The 16600-nt window shown below is 41.6% G+C and overlaps 1 pseudogene; it reads right to left on the bottom strand.

Annotated features, from left to right (window-relative positions):
• Positions 1–397: 397 nt before the first annotated feature.
• On the bottom strand, positions 398–1894 carry LOC123420756 (annotated as a pseudogene).
• Between the last annotated feature and the right edge of the window lie 14706 nt (positions 1895–16600).

The raw sequence follows: 16600 nt of genomic DNA, 5'->3' as shown, positions 1-16600 counted from the left end.
CAGTGTCTGGTTCGTTATAAACAATTGATATGCGCTCTATATGACATCTTTCTTGAGAGGACTGTACATGAATTGGTAGAGACAGTACATGTCATATCTCTTGTTCATGAGTAACAAACTCCTGATTTAATTCAGATTCTGTTTCTTTAAAGTGGGAACAATCATGTATTCACAAACATTACAATTCAACCGCATATATCATGTACTCAATTCTAAATATCAGTGCACCGTTGAGCTAGTATTGACTGACAAAAGGCACAGGTACCAACCACTTCAGTTTGCATCAGCTATGCTAACTTTTGGGAAAGCCAAGAATTAATATGAGCATAGTAGATTACGAGATAAATCTAAAGAACTCTTAGTAGGTCCAACCTTCATTATAAAATGAGTGCCTTTTTCACTTCTGAATGTAAACAATTGTTGCATCTTTGGAATGAATAGTGAATAAGCATAACAGGAAACCTTTTCATGTTGTGGACGGGTGGAAGATCAGGCGGTGAACTGATTTCCATGTGGCAACCCAAGGGTATGAGTTGAAGAGGCACTGCATTTGCTATACGAATGTGTGCTTGTGTTTCTTCAGGTGACAAGTGACCCACAATATGCTTCAGAGCTGCATTATCTCCACTTTTTGTGGAGCCAAATTGTGCAAATGATGTATGGTTCCACCATGTATCCAATAATCTCTCACTCCATTTGCACCTCCTTATGAAGAACAATCCTGCGTGAGGAGCATGGTCAATATTTGATGGACGAAATGTCTATCTTACTTTGTGATGAACCTCCTGTCTATAAGAACGGCAATGTAAGATTGTGAACTATAGAAACGAAATATTAAGAAAAGTGTAATGAATTATTATGGATGTATGTTTCCAAGTATGCTTCCCTAGGATATTAGTAAGATGTGAATATCGGTGCATATTCCCTTGGTCGGTTTGCTCTAGCCCATAAATAGTGATGGATCAGCCTCACTGCACAAATGAGTCATACTAAACTATCATATGCGTATTCTCAAGATACAGTAGTAGGTGAACAAATATTCAGTGTTAATGAGTGTGATATATCACAGAAATTGCCATTGCTTTGCTTGTCAAATGATTTGGACAAACATAAAGTAAAAATGAACAATGTGCATGTTTCGCCTACCGGCATTCACCCCATTGATATCCTCTGTCAGAAAGAGATGAGGAGATGCATCAACATCACTATGTGCAATCACCGAGAACAAAATCTCATCCTTTAGAAAAGGAATCAGCAGAAAAAGAACTTATGTTAACTAAATAAATAAGCAACTCAGAGGACCTCAAAATATTCTTGTAAACTTAGTGCTTAGAACAAGATTCCATGAAAGTATCTAGGCTTACAAACGAAATGTCAGGGTTAGTAACCAGTGTGTCCATCACATCACATAGTTTCTTGTGTAGTAGAACATGGAACCAACAGAGAGTGGTGGTGAGTAGTGGGTAGTGACCCATGGTGTCGTTCCAGAAGAGCCAGTGGTGGCGGCTAAGATGTGTGCGGAGGGCGAGGATCTTGCTCCAGGCGGGCGGGCGGGCGGGCGGCGGGGGTCGACGGCGCCAGGGGCAGCATGGCGAGGCGGTACACGTAGGCGCGCTTGTTCCGCGTGGTGGACGCCAGCACGCCGCGGAAGGACCGGCCCCGGCGCGCCTTGGCCCGGTAGGCCCTCGTCAGAGAGCGTGACGATGGGGAAGCTGAGTTGCTGCCCGGCGCTCGGCGGCGGGGGGCAGGCACCAACGGCCCAGGGAGTTGGGGCGGCGGAGACATGCGGGAGGAGGAAGAGGAGCAGGAGCGGGAGGAGGTGGAGGAGAAGGTGGCAGTGGCTGGGGCGGAGGCGAGGGCGGTGATGGGTAGGGTGGCACGCCCGTCCGACCATCTCCAGTGACGTCGTGGGCCGATTTGTCTGCTAGCATTGCCTACGTGAACAGCACGAGAGATCGTTCCTTCCGCGTACGTTAATGTGTTTGATGTGCGCCTACGCGGTACGTATGGATCCCGCACATTCTTGTTTTCAATCAAAATCCATCGTTTGTGCCTATGTCTTTGATACCATCATGGTTGCTCGACTGGTTTTACTAACAACTTTTTAAAGGCAAGGTTTAGCATTCATTTTTCAGGGTTGACTGATCAACCATTGACCAGTTGACCACTAACAGGTTGACCGTTGCTACTTGATTACACAGTTCGAAAAAAGACCCAACAGTTTGATGAATACTTTGAGGTGGAGTGACAACAAGGGCAAAACATACAACACAAAAAAAATGTTGGATAGTTTCTTATACCTAGAAAAAGCTATAGCGTGTGAGCCCATTAAGTACGCAATGTCTGGGCCAAGTCTGGGCACATGGACCAACCCGTAACAATAAATTCACGCACATCCATGTGCCGAACTAGAGGCGATACTCAGCCTAACATAGAACAATAATGAGTAAGGAGAGAAAGGACGACACCAACATGCACACAACAAGTTCCCCACATCTCTCAATCCCACGGGATGCTATTCGGCTCCCATACAAACACCAAATCAGAAACATGGGGATCAACCGGCTTTGTCTCTATTCCATCCTCTCATCAACTTTGCAACAATTGTAGGTGGTAGTTGATGAGGACATGGCTACCTTGGAAATGACCAAAAATGTTGCATACAAGAATATTTATAAGATGCTTTCTTATAATAAATATGCAATATTTTTTATATTATCTAGAACAAAAATACTTCACCTATTTTTAATTCATGCGCATAATCACTTAACACTTGTACAAACCATGTGTGAAGATAAAGGAAAATAAAATGATTAGATGTTGTTTAAGAAGTCCTTTAACGTGAAAGGAAATGATTAGGTAATGTTCAGGAAGTTTTCTCACGTCATTTTTTACTCAACGCAAGATACAGAAAAGCTTAACACGTCCAGGACTCAAATTCGGATTGCACAAACATATCTGACTTAAAACGTGTCTAACTTTTGCATCTGGACTCCAAATAGGTGAATATTTTTTGTTTCAAACCTTATTTTGTATACTTTCCAATGCAATTGGATTCAACTTTAAACTCCTTTGAACTCACCTTTAATGATTATGTAACACTAAGGTATTGATGACATAACTTCACGTCAAGATGATGAATGCCTAGTTGACTTGAATACAACATGTGTTGAGTTACCTATTGATTTGAGCACAATACTTGTTTTAGAGAATCATGTAACTGTTATCAATGTGTCATGTGATAAAACGATTGAAATACCAACAACTTTGAGCGCACCCATTAAAGTAATTATTGATGAGAAAGAACCACGTTACTCGGTGACTAAATCTGATTTGGATCAAGTGCAATTGATTAGCGAGGAGGACATGTTATCTACAATGTTGTATGCTAATTCTTTGTATTCTGTGGTTTTGAATTCACTCATGCCTTTGTTATATGCAAAAATCAAAATAATTGAAATCACATAGTTGAAATCATTGCAAAGTGTATACGCCTCTAATTTTACTTTTAACTCGATTGGAGAGTATGGTGTTGACAATTTTTTTTTGTGCATAAGCTTTGCAACATGAGTGATGATCATGCTAGCTTGAAATAAATGAAAATAATTGTGCCAATGCATAATCATTATGATATGACCTCTAATCTTGGCTACGATTCTGTTTTGGATGACTTGTTGCATGTTTGCATATTTAAGCATGTTGTAGCATCTAATTATGAAACTATTAAAGTTATTCATCAATGTTAGGATGGTTTAGTGATGAGCATTGTCAATCTTTTCATATGAATAAGAGCTTCATTTATATGTGCAAACTAAGCTGCAATATTTCCATGTCTTCTACTTCTTGTGATAATAGTTTGGCTTTATATTTCATGACATATGAAAGTTAGTCATGTACAAATGTGTCACATGTTCAAAAACTGAGGGAAGTAAAAAATTAATGACATATACATATACAACATGTACACCTTGCCTTTTTTGTTATCCACATTTTAGGCTAAGCAACATCGAGGATGTCTTTGTTTACAATAAGGGGAGTATGATGAAGACATGGATACCTTGGATACGAACAAAATTATTGCATACAAGAATATATTTTTATTTTGTAGGTAATTTTTTATAATAAATATGCAATGATTTATTTATGTTATCCAACACAAAAATAGGTCAACTATTTTTGGTTGGCTCATTGAAAACACACAATGTTTTATTGAGAGTAAACTGGGCCTTGGGAGAAAAACAATAACCCTTCTTTGTATTGGCCCACCCAGTTTTGGTTCTGTATGTCCATCACTGGAAGGAAGTACTACATTTTGGCGAGATTGGACACACGCTTCTCAGTTAGCAATACCGCCCTTCGTTGTACAAAATTGTACATCACACATATGTGGGTAACATCTAACAAGAGGCTATACTCAGCCTAACATAGAATAATAAGGAAAACGCGCTTGTAGCCGGTGCGCCGGCCGAACCGTTCGTTCGGTCACGCGCGAGCCATGCGTGTGGCTGGCCTGGTATGTAGCTTTTTCCCGTCCAAATTTTTTACAACTGGCATTCAAATTGGCTACAAGCGTTTTTTATCTGTTATATTTGTCCACTAAAAAAAGCTACATTCACGTGTGGTTGCAATTCTAGTTCGTTGGTTTTTTCATTACAACCGGCGTTTAATTTTTGCTACAACCAGTGTTAATCTTTGCTAGAACCGGTATTAGATTTTGCTACAACCGTTCACTAAAAAAGCTGCATACACGTTCATCAAAGTTGCAACCTGAGTTCACCGGATTGTTTTGCTACAACCCACATTTTATTTTTCCACCACCCATTATCAGCGTCGTTTTTTTGCTACGACCATGTTGATATTTGTTTTTGCTATAACCATGTTTTTGCTGCATCCGTGGACGAAATTTGCTACATCATTGCTTATTTTTGCTACCATCTACGATTTTTGCTACATGAACAGATCTGCGGGTCAAACGGGATTCCATCTGGCAGATCTAGCGGCTCACGTGCGATCGGCCGAAAGTTTCGGCCGACGCACCATCGCAAATCAGTGCCTTAATGAGTAAGGAAAAATCGTATGACGCCCAAGAGCAGACAACAAGTCTTTCGGCCGACGCGTCGTCGCAGATCAGTGCTTTAATGAGTAAGGAGAAGTCGTATGACGCCCAAGAGCAGACAACAAGTTCCCCGCGTCTCTCAATCCTACGGGATGCCCTTGGGCTCCCATCCAAAGGCCAGATCAACAACATGGTAATGAACAATGAACCTGCTTTCACTAGTGGAAAACGGGCCTTTGGCCGGGACCATTTAGTCCCGGCCTGCCTCTGGGCCGGGACTAAAGGCCCGGCCACGTCGCCCCAATTCTCAATGCCTCCCTCGAGGCTTTAGTCCCGGCCCGTAAGGAGCCTTTAGTCCCGGTTCGTGTCCCAAACCGGGACTAAAGGGCTACGCGGTGGGTAGTGGTGGTGGTAACCGTTCGTATCCCCCTTTAGTCCCGGTTGGTGGCTCAACCCGGGACTAAAGGACTAACACGTGGCCTGCCGTAGTGGTGGCGACCGTTGGTATACCTCTTTAGTCCCGGTTGGTGGCTCAACCCGGGACTAAAGGCCTAACACGTGGCCTGCCGTAGTGGTGGCAACCGTTGTTATACCTCTTTAGTCCCGGTTGGTGGCTCAACCCCGGACTAAAGGCCCAAACGGTTTGCATCCCGCGTCGTTTCGGGCGATGAAAAGCACGAACCGAAGCGTACAGTCGCCATTTTCTCTGTTTCTTCTTCTCTCTCGCGTCGCCCTCTCTGTTCTTCTTCTCTCTCGCGTCGCCCTCTCTGTTCTTCTCCTCTCTTCTTCCCTTCTCTTCTTCCACCATGCCAACTAGCTTTCATGAGGTGCTCGCACATGGCACGACCAAGCTCCGTGTCGTGTACACGAACCTGAGCAGGGAGGTGCCGTTTTTTCTTCAACAGTTGAAGGAACGATGGTTTGACCATGCAGTGGATCATGGGAAGTTCTTGGGGCTTGATCTGGAGTACACGGCCGATCGACGCGGTGTTACCTGTTGGAATTATGCCCTAGAGGCAATAATAAATGTATAGTTATTATTATAATTCCTGTATCAAGATAATAGTTTATTATCCATGCTATAATTGTATTGAATGAAGACTCATTTACATGTGTGGATACATAGACAAAACACCGTCCCTAGCATGCCTCTAGTTGGCTAGCCAGTTGATCGATGATAGTCAGTGTCTTCTGATTATGAACAAGGTGTTGTTGCTTGATAACTGGATCACGTCATTGGGAGAATCACGTGATGGACTAGACCCAAACTAATAGACGTAGCATGTTGATCGTGTCATTTTGTTGCTACTGTTTTCTGCGTGTCAAGTATTTATTCCTATGACCATGAGATCATATAACTCACTGACACCGGAGGAATGCTTTGTGTGTATCAAACGTCGCAACGTAACTGGGTGACTATAAAGATGCTCTACAGGTATCTCCGAAGGTGTTAGTTGAGTTAGTATGGATCAAGACTGGGATTTGTCACTCCGTGTGACGGAGAGGTATCTCGGGGCCCACTCGGTAATACAACATCACACACAAGCCTTGCAAGCAATGTAACTTAGTGTAAGTTGCGGGATCTTGTATTACGGAACGAGTAAAGAGACTTGCCGGTAAACGAGATTGAAATAGGTATGCGGATACTGACGATCGAATCTCGGGCAAGTAACATACCGAAGGACAAAGGGAATGACATACGGGATTATACGAATCCTTGGCACTGAGGTTCAAACGATAAGATCTTCGTAGAATATGTAGGATCCAATATGGGCATCCAGGTCCCGCTGTTGGATATTGACCGAGGAGTCTCTCGGGTCATGTCTACATAGTTCTCGAACCCGCAGGGTCTGCACACTTAAGGTTCGACGTTGTTTTATGCGTATTTGAGTTATATGGTTGGTTACCGAATGTTGTTCGGAGTCCCGGATGAGATCACGGACGTCAAGAGGGTTTCCGGAATAGTCCGGAAACGAAGATTGATATATAGGATGACCTCATTTGATTACCGGAAGGTTTTCGGAGTTACCGGGAATGTGCCGGGAATGACGAATGGGTTCCGGGAGTTCACCGGAGGGGGGTAACCCACTCCGGGGAAGCCCATAGGCATTTGGGGGGGTCACACCAGCCCTTAGTGGGCTGGTGGGACAGCCCACCAATCCCCTATGCGCCAAGAGAGAAAAAAAATCAAAGGAAGGAAAAAAAAGGAAGAAGTGGGAAGGGGGAAGGACTCCCTCCCACCAAACCAAGTAGGACTCGGTTTGGGGGGGGAGAGTCCTCCCCCCTGGCTCGGCCGACCCCTTGGGGATCCCTTGGACCCCAAGGCAAGGTCCCCCTCCCTCCTCCTATATATATGGGGCTTTTAGGGCAGATTTGAGACGACTTTTCTCACGGCTGCCCGACCACATACCTCCATAGTTTTTCCTCTAGATCGTGTTTCTGCGGAGCTCGGGCGGAGCCCTGCTGAGACAAGATCATCACCAACCTGCGGAGCGCCGTCACGCTGCCGGAGAGCTCTTCTACCTCTCCGTCTCTCTTGCTGGATCAAGAAGGCCGAGATCATCGTCGAGCTGTACGTGTGCTGAACGCGGAGGTGCCGTCCGTTCGGTACTAGATCGTGGGACTGATCGCGGGATTGTTCGCGGGGCGGATCGAGGGACGTGAGGACGTTCCACTACATCAACCGCGTTCTCTAAACGCTTCTGCTGTACGATCTACAAGGGTACGTAGATCACTCATCCCCTCTCGTAGATGGACATCACCATGATAGGTCTTCGTGCGCGTAGGAAATTTTTTGTTTCCCATGCGACGTTCCCCAACATTACTGTCATCCAACTATGCTTCGCACGCCTTGTCTTGATCTTCCGGTGGGCGAGGTAAGTTTTGAGGCTTTCTTTGATCCAAGATAATGATATTGTAAGTTTATTTGTTTCAATCATAGTTGGTTCCCTTCAAATAGTTGTAGTGAAACAATTTTGATTAGTTGAAGGGGAGCACAATCTAATTGGAATAGTGTTCCATAATCTGAAAAATCGTATTAGAATCAACTAGTGTTTAATATGTTCCATTGGAATCATAGTTGGTTCCCTTCAAATAGTTGTAGTGAAACAATTTTGATTAGTTGAAGGGGAGCACAATCTAATTGGAATATTGTTCCATAATCTGAAAATCGTATTAGAATCAACTAGTGTTTAATATGTTCCATTGGAATCATAGTTGGTTCCCTTCAAATAGTTGTAGTGAAACAATTTTGATTAGTTGAAGGGGAGCACAATCTAATTGGAATAGTGTTCCATAATCTGAAAAATCGTATTAGAATCAACTAGTGTTTAATATGTTCCATTGGAATCATAGTTGGTTCCCTTCGAATAGTTGTAGTGAAACAATTTTGATTAGTTGAAGGGGAACACAATCTGATTGGAATAGTGTTCCATAATCTGAAAAATCGTATTAGAATCAACTAGTGTTTAATATGTTCCATTGGAATCATAGTTGGTTCGCTTCAAATAGTTGTAGTGAAACAATTTTGATTAGTTGAAGGGAACACAATCTGATTGGAATAGTGTTCCACAATCTGAAAAAGCTGATTGGTTCAATATGTTCCATTGAAATCATAGTTGTAGTGATACAATTTTATGCGGTGTTCTTTGATCCAAGGTTATGAAAATTGAATATAGCTAGTGATCTCTCTAGGTTCCATTGGATAGCAATATGATATTTCATAGTCATGAAAATTGCATATAGCTAGTGATCTCTCTAGGTTCCATTGGATAGCTATAGTGATCTCTCTAGGTTCCATTGCATATGTTCTATTTGAATCCTAAAGATAATTTTCTCTTTAGTTGTAGTGAAACATGTTTCCTTATTGCAGGAGTATGTAACATTTGTTCCATTTTAATTTGTTTCTGTTGCAGGAGTGACAAGCATTGTCCAGAACTCATGGACTTCCTTCGCAGCGGCATCACTTTTGCTTCCGTTGACATAAGAAACGACAAGCTGAAGATGAGGCACAGCTTCAGTATTGAGATACCAGCTGGTTGCCTCGTTGATCTCCAAACGATATTTAGGCTTCGACATGACAGGACTTCGATGGCTCATATGGCAGTTGCCTTGATCGACGATTCATATGCTGATATGAAGACCAGTTTCCCAAAGTCTCAGCACAAACTTTGGGAGAAGGGCCCACTTGATGATATCAACATTGAGTATGCAGCAAAAGATGCATCGTTTCATACGAGTTGTACCACAAGATTCGAGTCGTCCACTATGGCTAGCGTCACCTCGAGGAAGGTGGACATTCTGATTTAGATGATTCAGACGAGTAGTGTTCTGAACGTCGAACACTTGTATATATATCTATGGTAACTATTATTATGTACTGTTTGGACTAGTATCATGTACTTCTTGGACCAATTTATATATGTCTAGTTTCTGTTTGTGCCATTATAGTTTCCAAATTTGAATGGTTTAGCCCTTTCTAACTTCATTTGCTACTTTTGAATGGTTTAGCCCTTTCTAACTTCATGGTATCATGCATTTCGACCACATATATATACAAAAAGTCTTCAGTTCAAATAAGTTCAAAAAATGAAATCCCTTTTGTAACAGATCTGTTTTTGATTAAAACAGTCATTTAAAAATGAAAGACCATTAGTCCCACGTGGCGTGCAGCGGAACCACGTGGCGTGCAGCGGAACCACGTGGCGTGCCGCGGAACCACTTTTGTTGTGGGGGTCGCTTCTCCTTCTTCGAAACCCTGCTACTTCGAGAGAGATTGTCCGTTTTGTACACGAACTGCATGCAGTTTTTGTCGTAGCCCTCTCAACTTTTTAACACATGCTATGTGGGTGAAATGATGATAGCATGCCAACTTTCAACATTTTCAGAGTTCATTTGTAGTGCTTTTCAATTTCAGGGTCAACTAGCTCAAAAAAAATAAGTAAATGCACGAAATATACCAAATGAAGTCAGAAATTGTTGAAATTTTGTGATGTGCCTTAGAATGGTGCATTTTAAACACACAAAAAGTATGGAGTTCAAGTAAGTTCAAAAAAATGAAATCCCTTTGTATGAGATGGTTCTCGTTCGAAACGCTGCTACTTCGAGAGAGATTGTCCGTTTTGTACACGAACTGCATGCAGTTTTTGTCGTAGCTCTCTCAACTTTTTAACACATGCTATGTGGGTGAAATAATGATAGCATGCCAACTTTCAACATTTTCAGAGTACATTTGTAGTGCTTTTCAATTTCAGGGTCAACTAGCTCAAAAAAAATAAGTAAATGCACGAAATATACCAAATGAAGTCAGAAATTGTTGAAATTTTGTGATGTGCCTTAGAATGGTGCATTTTAAACACACAAAAAGTATGGAGCTCAAATAAGTTCAAAAAAATGAAATCCCTTTTGTAAGAGATGAGTTCTCGTTCGAAACGCTGCTACTTCGAGAGAGATTGTCCGTTTTGTACACGAACTGCATCCAGTTTTTGTCGTAGCCCTCTCAACTTTTTAACACACGCTATGTGGGTGAAATGATGATAGCATGCCAACTTTCAACATTTTCAGAGTTCATTTGTAGTGCTTTTCAATTTCAGGGTCAACTAGCTCAAAAAAATTAAGTAAATGCACGAAATATACCTAATGAAGTCAGAAATTGTTGAAATTTTGTGATGTGCCTTAGAATGGTAAGTCTTGAACATCTTGAACATAGTTTTTAATTGATAATAAAAAAATATATAATAGTTTGGATAGTCAAAATTATTAATTATGAAAATAAAATATAGTTTTGCAATATTTATTCAATTTGAAACACTTTTCATTATCATAGTTTTGTCAAATTCTCAAATATGCAAAAAGAATTTTTAATAAAGATAGTTTTTAATTGAAAATAACAAAATAGATAATAGTTTGGATAGTCAAAATTATTAATTATGAAAATAAAAAATAGTTTTGCATTATTTATTCAATTTGAAACATTTTTCATTATCATAGTTTTGTCAAATTCTCAAATATGCAAAAAGAATTTTTAATAAACATAGTTTTTAATTGAAAATAAAAAAATAGATAATAGTTTGGATAGTCAAAATTATTAATTATGAAAATAAAACATAGTTTTGCAATATTTATTCAATTTGAAACACTTTTCATTATCATAGTTTTGTCAAATTCTCAAATATGCAAAAAGAATTTTTAATAAACATAGTTTTTAATTGAAAATAACAAAATAGATAATAGTTTGGATAGTCAAAATTATTAATTATGAAAATAAAAAATAGTTTTGCATTATTTATTCAATTTGAAACACTTTTCATTATCATAGTTTTGTCAAATTCTCAAATATGCAAAAAGAATTTTTAATAAACATAGTTTTTAATTGAAAATAAAAAAATAGATAATAGTTTGGATAGTCAAAATTATTAATTATGAAAATAAAATATAGTTTTGCAATATTTATTCAATTTGAAACACTTTTCATTATCATAGTTTTGTCAAATTCTCAAATATGCAAAAATAATTTTTAATAAACATAGTTTTTAATTGAAAATAACAAAATAGATAATAGTTTGCATAGTCAAAATTATTAATTAGGTAAATAAAAATAGTTTTGCATTATTTATTCAATTTGAAACACTTTTCATTATCATAGTTTTGTCAAATTCTCAAATATGCAAAAAGAATTTTTAATAAACATAGTTTTTAATTGAAAATAAAAAATAGATAATAGTTTGGATAGTCAAAATTATTAATTATGAAAATAAAAAATAGTTTTGCATTATTTATTCAATTTGAAACACTTTTCATTATCATAGTTTTGTCAAATTCTCAAATATGCAAAAAGAATTTTTAATAAACATAGTTTTTAATTGAAAATAACAAAATAGATAATAGTTTGGATAGTCAAAATTATTAATTATGAAAATAAAAAATATTTTTGCATTATTTATTCAATTTGAAACACTTTTCATTATCATAGTTTTGTCAAATTCTCAAATATGCAAAAAGAATTTTTAATAAACATAGTTTTTAATTGAAAATTACAAAATAAGTTAATAGTTTGGATAGTCAAAATTATTAATTATGAAAATAAAAAATAGTTTTGCATTATTTATTCAATTTGAAACACTTTTCATTATCATAGTTTTGTCAAATTCTCAAATATGCAAAAAGAATTTTTAATAAACATAGCTTTTAATTGAAAATAACAAAATAAGTTAATAGTTTGGATAGTCAAAATAATTAATTTTGAAAATAGAAAAAAATTGAAACTATATGAGAAATCATAGACAAAATTCAACCTGAATTCACTTTGAATTCAGATTGAATTTTATCCACAATTTCAAATATAGTTTTAATTTTCAGTAAGTTTAGGCCCGTAAGCCTGCTTTAGAGAGGAGTTCGATGGAGAAGCTGCGACGGGGTTTATAAACAAGTGTTAGTCCCCCTCGCTGGGCGAGGTGGGACTAAACTTATCGTGCAGCCGAGGAGGGGCTTTAGTCCCGGGTGGAGCCACGCCCCGGGACTAAAGACACCCTTTAGTCCCGGCTGGAGCCACGCACCGGGACTAAAGACCCCCTGCTTCCCGCCTCTTGGTCTGCCCGAAAAGAGGCCTTTAGTCCCGGGTCGTGGCTCCAACCGGGACTAAAGGGGGTCTTCAGTCCCGGCTCGAGCCACGCACCGGGACTATAGATCCACCTATATAAGCGGGACTTCGAAAATTTCCAACCCAAATCGTCCATTTCTCTTCTTCTTCCTCTCGTTCTCCCTGCCCGGCGCGGCACAGCGACGAACTCGACGACGTCGTTAGGCTGCCCGCCGTCCTGCTCGCCGCCGCCTGCCGTCCTCCTCGCTGTCGGCCGTCCTCCTCGCCGCGGCACCGTCCCTCCTCGCGTCGCGCCGTCCTCCCTCGCCGCCTGCGCCGTCCTCCTCGCCGTCCTCCTCGCCGTCTCGCCGTCCTCCTCGCCGCCGTGCCGTCCTCCTCGCCGTCCTCCTCGCCGCCGTGCCGTCCTCCTCGCCGTCTCGCCGTCCTCCTCGCCGCCGTGCCGTCCTCCTCGCCGTCGCGCCGTCCTCCTCGCCGCGCGCCGTCGACACCTCCGGCCGGTAAGCCCCCCGCCCCCTCCTCCCCAACACTCCGGCTAGTAGAAGAAAAGAAGAAAAAGGAGAAGAGAAGAAGAAAAAGGAGAAGAAAGGTAGAAAAAGGAGAAGAAAAGAAGAAAAAGGAGAAGAAAAGAAGAAAAAGAAAAAGATTTTTTGTCATTTAATTCCTATTGTTATTAGGTTTGTGCTAGATTATTAGGGTTAGTAATATTTAGAATTAGGTTAGGGTTACAAGAAGAAGAAATATGAACAAAAATAACAAAATAAGATTAGGAAAAATGAAAATAAGAAGAGGAGAGAAGAAAAGAAGAAAAAGGAGAATAAGAAGAGGAGGAGAGGAGAAGAAGAGGAAAAATAGAAGAAGTGGAGAAGAAGAAAAGAAGAAAAAGGAGAATAAGAAGAGGAGGAGAGGAGAAGAAGAGGAAAAATAGAAGAAGAGGAGAAGTAGAAGAAGAGAAAAAATTAGAAGAGGAGGAGAGGAGAAGTAGAAGAAGAGAAGAGGAGAAGTACTAGAAGAAGAGGAGAAATAGAAGTAGAAGAAGAGGAGAAATAGAAGTAGAAGAAGAGGAGAAATAGAAGAAGAGGAAAAATTAGTTTAGGGTTACAAGAAGAAGAAATATTGTATAGTGTATATGCTTAAGTGTTAATAGTGTTTCTTAGATTATTGCTTAATTTTGCTATTGGATATGCTTAAGTGTTAATAGTTTAATTTTGCTATTGTATATGCTTAAGTGTTAATAGTTTATTTTTAGTTCATTTTACAATGCCTATCCCGCATCCTCGTCGTCGACTCGGCGGAGGACACCTGCTTGATCAGAGGGGCCGTGTCCGGGACTGGGCTCCGCCCGGCTGGTATTGGGAGGTGCTACCTTCCGGGGGGCGTAGGTTGGTGAGGAGCCAGCCCGTCGTTGACCCAATCCTTGTTTGGTGGCGGTCGCGTGGGCCAGTGAGGGTGCCGAGGCTTCCGGACACCGCGGAGGTGTACGTCACCGTGTCAGCGAGGAGGATGAGCACGTCCGTCGCTACATGGTTGTGTTGGAGGGCAGGTTCGAGCATACCTGGCAGGTTCTTCGGGGATCTCACTGGAGCTTTGATCCTGTGATAGTTCCTTCTCTTCGGGTGTCCACCGCCCGCGCCGATACCCGTCGGGCGCTATGGTTCTAGATGTATCAGTGATGCTATATGTATGATAGTATTCGAGGAGTATTAGTGATAATATTCGACGATGTACGGACAAAAGTGATGATGTATTTGCTTATAATTGAATGCATGCTAATTTGAATACTACTTTATTTTACGATTTGGTTTTGCTTATTGAATGCTCAAATTGGAAAAGTACTCCTACTTTGAATACTATGCAGAAATCTAGGAGTCCCGGGTGGAGCCACGACCCGGGACTTAAGTTGTTTTGGAACGGAGTTCCTGATAGAATAATTCTTTTTTGGTACACAGGTTAAGTGAATCCGTTTTTTGCAGAACTATGGATCCACATATCAGAAACCTCGAAGAGGAAGAACTTCTCGAAGATATAATCAAAGACGGCCCCGACGTTGAACCAGCTGAATCTCCGTCGTCATATCTAAACCAGGACGTTGGAATGGAGGTCGAGCGACACGAAGATGAAGCCGATGGGGCAGGAGATAGGTCCAATGACGAAGAAGGTGATAGCTCCACTGATGGAGAAGCCGGTGAAGAGGAGAAGTCCAGGGAGTTATACATATGAAGTTCGACAATCACTTGTAATATGTGAAAAATATTGGAGATAGCTCTATATTGTATACATATACATTCATTTGACGAATGTTTCTCCCTCTTAGGCCTCCACATCGAGCAAAACTACGAAACGAGGCCCGACTAGAAAGTTGGATGCACGGACGCATTACACATTTGAGGTGATATTTCCTACGGGCGAACCCAAGCTTCCTAAGAATGTTGCTGACACATTCAAGAAGCAATGCGGAGTTCTCGTTAGGGATCACGTCCCGATCAGCGTTCGGGAGTGGAACAAGCGCAAAGGGGTAAGCCGATAGTGACTATGTTGCCGAAAGGGTACAATGGTAATCTTTGGAATGATCTCATGTCACATTTCAACCTGCCAGAATGTGAGAATGAAGACGCCGCAGACAAACTGAGGGCCAAAGTCAAGCAGTGGACTCTGAAGAAGATGGCCGAACTGTTCCGTAGCTGGAAGAAGAAGCTATGGAAAAACTATCTGAAGACACAGAAAGTGCCAGTATTCGAGGGGTATCTAGCCAAGCAGGCGAATCACTGGAAGGCATTTCAAGAGTACAAGGAGTCAGAAGATGCCCAGTCATTATCAGAAAAGAACAAGATAAATGCGACAAGAAGAAATATCACCACAAGCTGGGGCTAGGGGGCTATGAGACTGCCATCCCAAAGTGGGATAAGAAAGAGCAAGATCTGATAGATAAAGGCATCGTACCTGAACCACTCCGTGATGAGTGGGAATTGAGAGCAAGAAATTGGTTCCTTGCGCATGGTGGGTCGTACGACGAAACAACAGGGGACCTCATCTGCAATGACGATCTTAGGATACCCAGGGAGAATTGGAAAAGGATAGTGAAAGAAATTAAGGAGGGACAAAGAAAGTTCACTGCAGATAGAGATAAAGATTTGCTCACACTTGTCCTCGGCAATGACGAACATGGAGGACGAACGCGAGGCTTCGGTCCTTCTTACCCGTGGTGGCTTGGGTTTGCCAGAGACAAGACACTTACAGAAGCCAAGAGAGAGCAAAGAAGCGGCAGCAGGATGAGGAGAATGACAAGTTCAACAAGTTTCTTGCGAGGATTAACGAGCAACAGAAGCAGATTGATGAGCTTAGAGGAGTACCGCGCCACGAAGATCCTGCACTTGATATTACTGGCGCCCCATCTAAGCGGAAAAGCAGCGTGGCTGAATCTGAGGCCCCGCCCGACGATGCACGAAGAATGATAGAGGGCGGTCCCCGGCTACCCCGTGGATGGAATCAAGGAGTCAACATCATGTGAACTCCATCAGAAATTCAAGAACATATCCATGAAGGTGGCCGTCGGACAAGCTTTACCTTCTGGCCCTGATGCACGCTGGCATGGCCGTGAGATTCCAGCTGGCTTTGCTAAAGTCGGGGTGGATGAAATCATGACGGGGTTTAATGATATGGAGCTCGACATAGCTGGAGCCGAAGATGAGAGGACACTCGGAGAAGTACTGGGTGGAGTCATCCTATGGGACAAGAACTACATCAAGCTTCCAGGCTCGGCCCCAAGGACAACACCGCCTCCGAGTCGTCGCGGGTCACCTACACCTCCATTACCTCCAAGCCCTCCACATGACGTCGGCCAGCACAACACGAGTCCATCTCGATCACTGCCGCCGGACTTGGGTCATCCGTCTCCGCCGCCGCCCGCACATGATACTAAGCGGAAGCGTGCCAGCAAGAACGCTTCGTCG

Source organism: Hordeum vulgare, unplaced genomic scaffold (genome assembly GCF_904849725.1).
Source record: "Hordeum vulgare subsp. vulgare unplaced genomic scaffold, MorexV3_pseudomolecules_assembly, whole genome shotgun sequence".
NCBI lineage: Eukaryota > Viridiplantae > Streptophyta > Magnoliopsida > Poales > Poaceae > Hordeum > Hordeum vulgare.
This window is presented reverse-complemented; position numbering and strand designations above follow the sequence as displayed.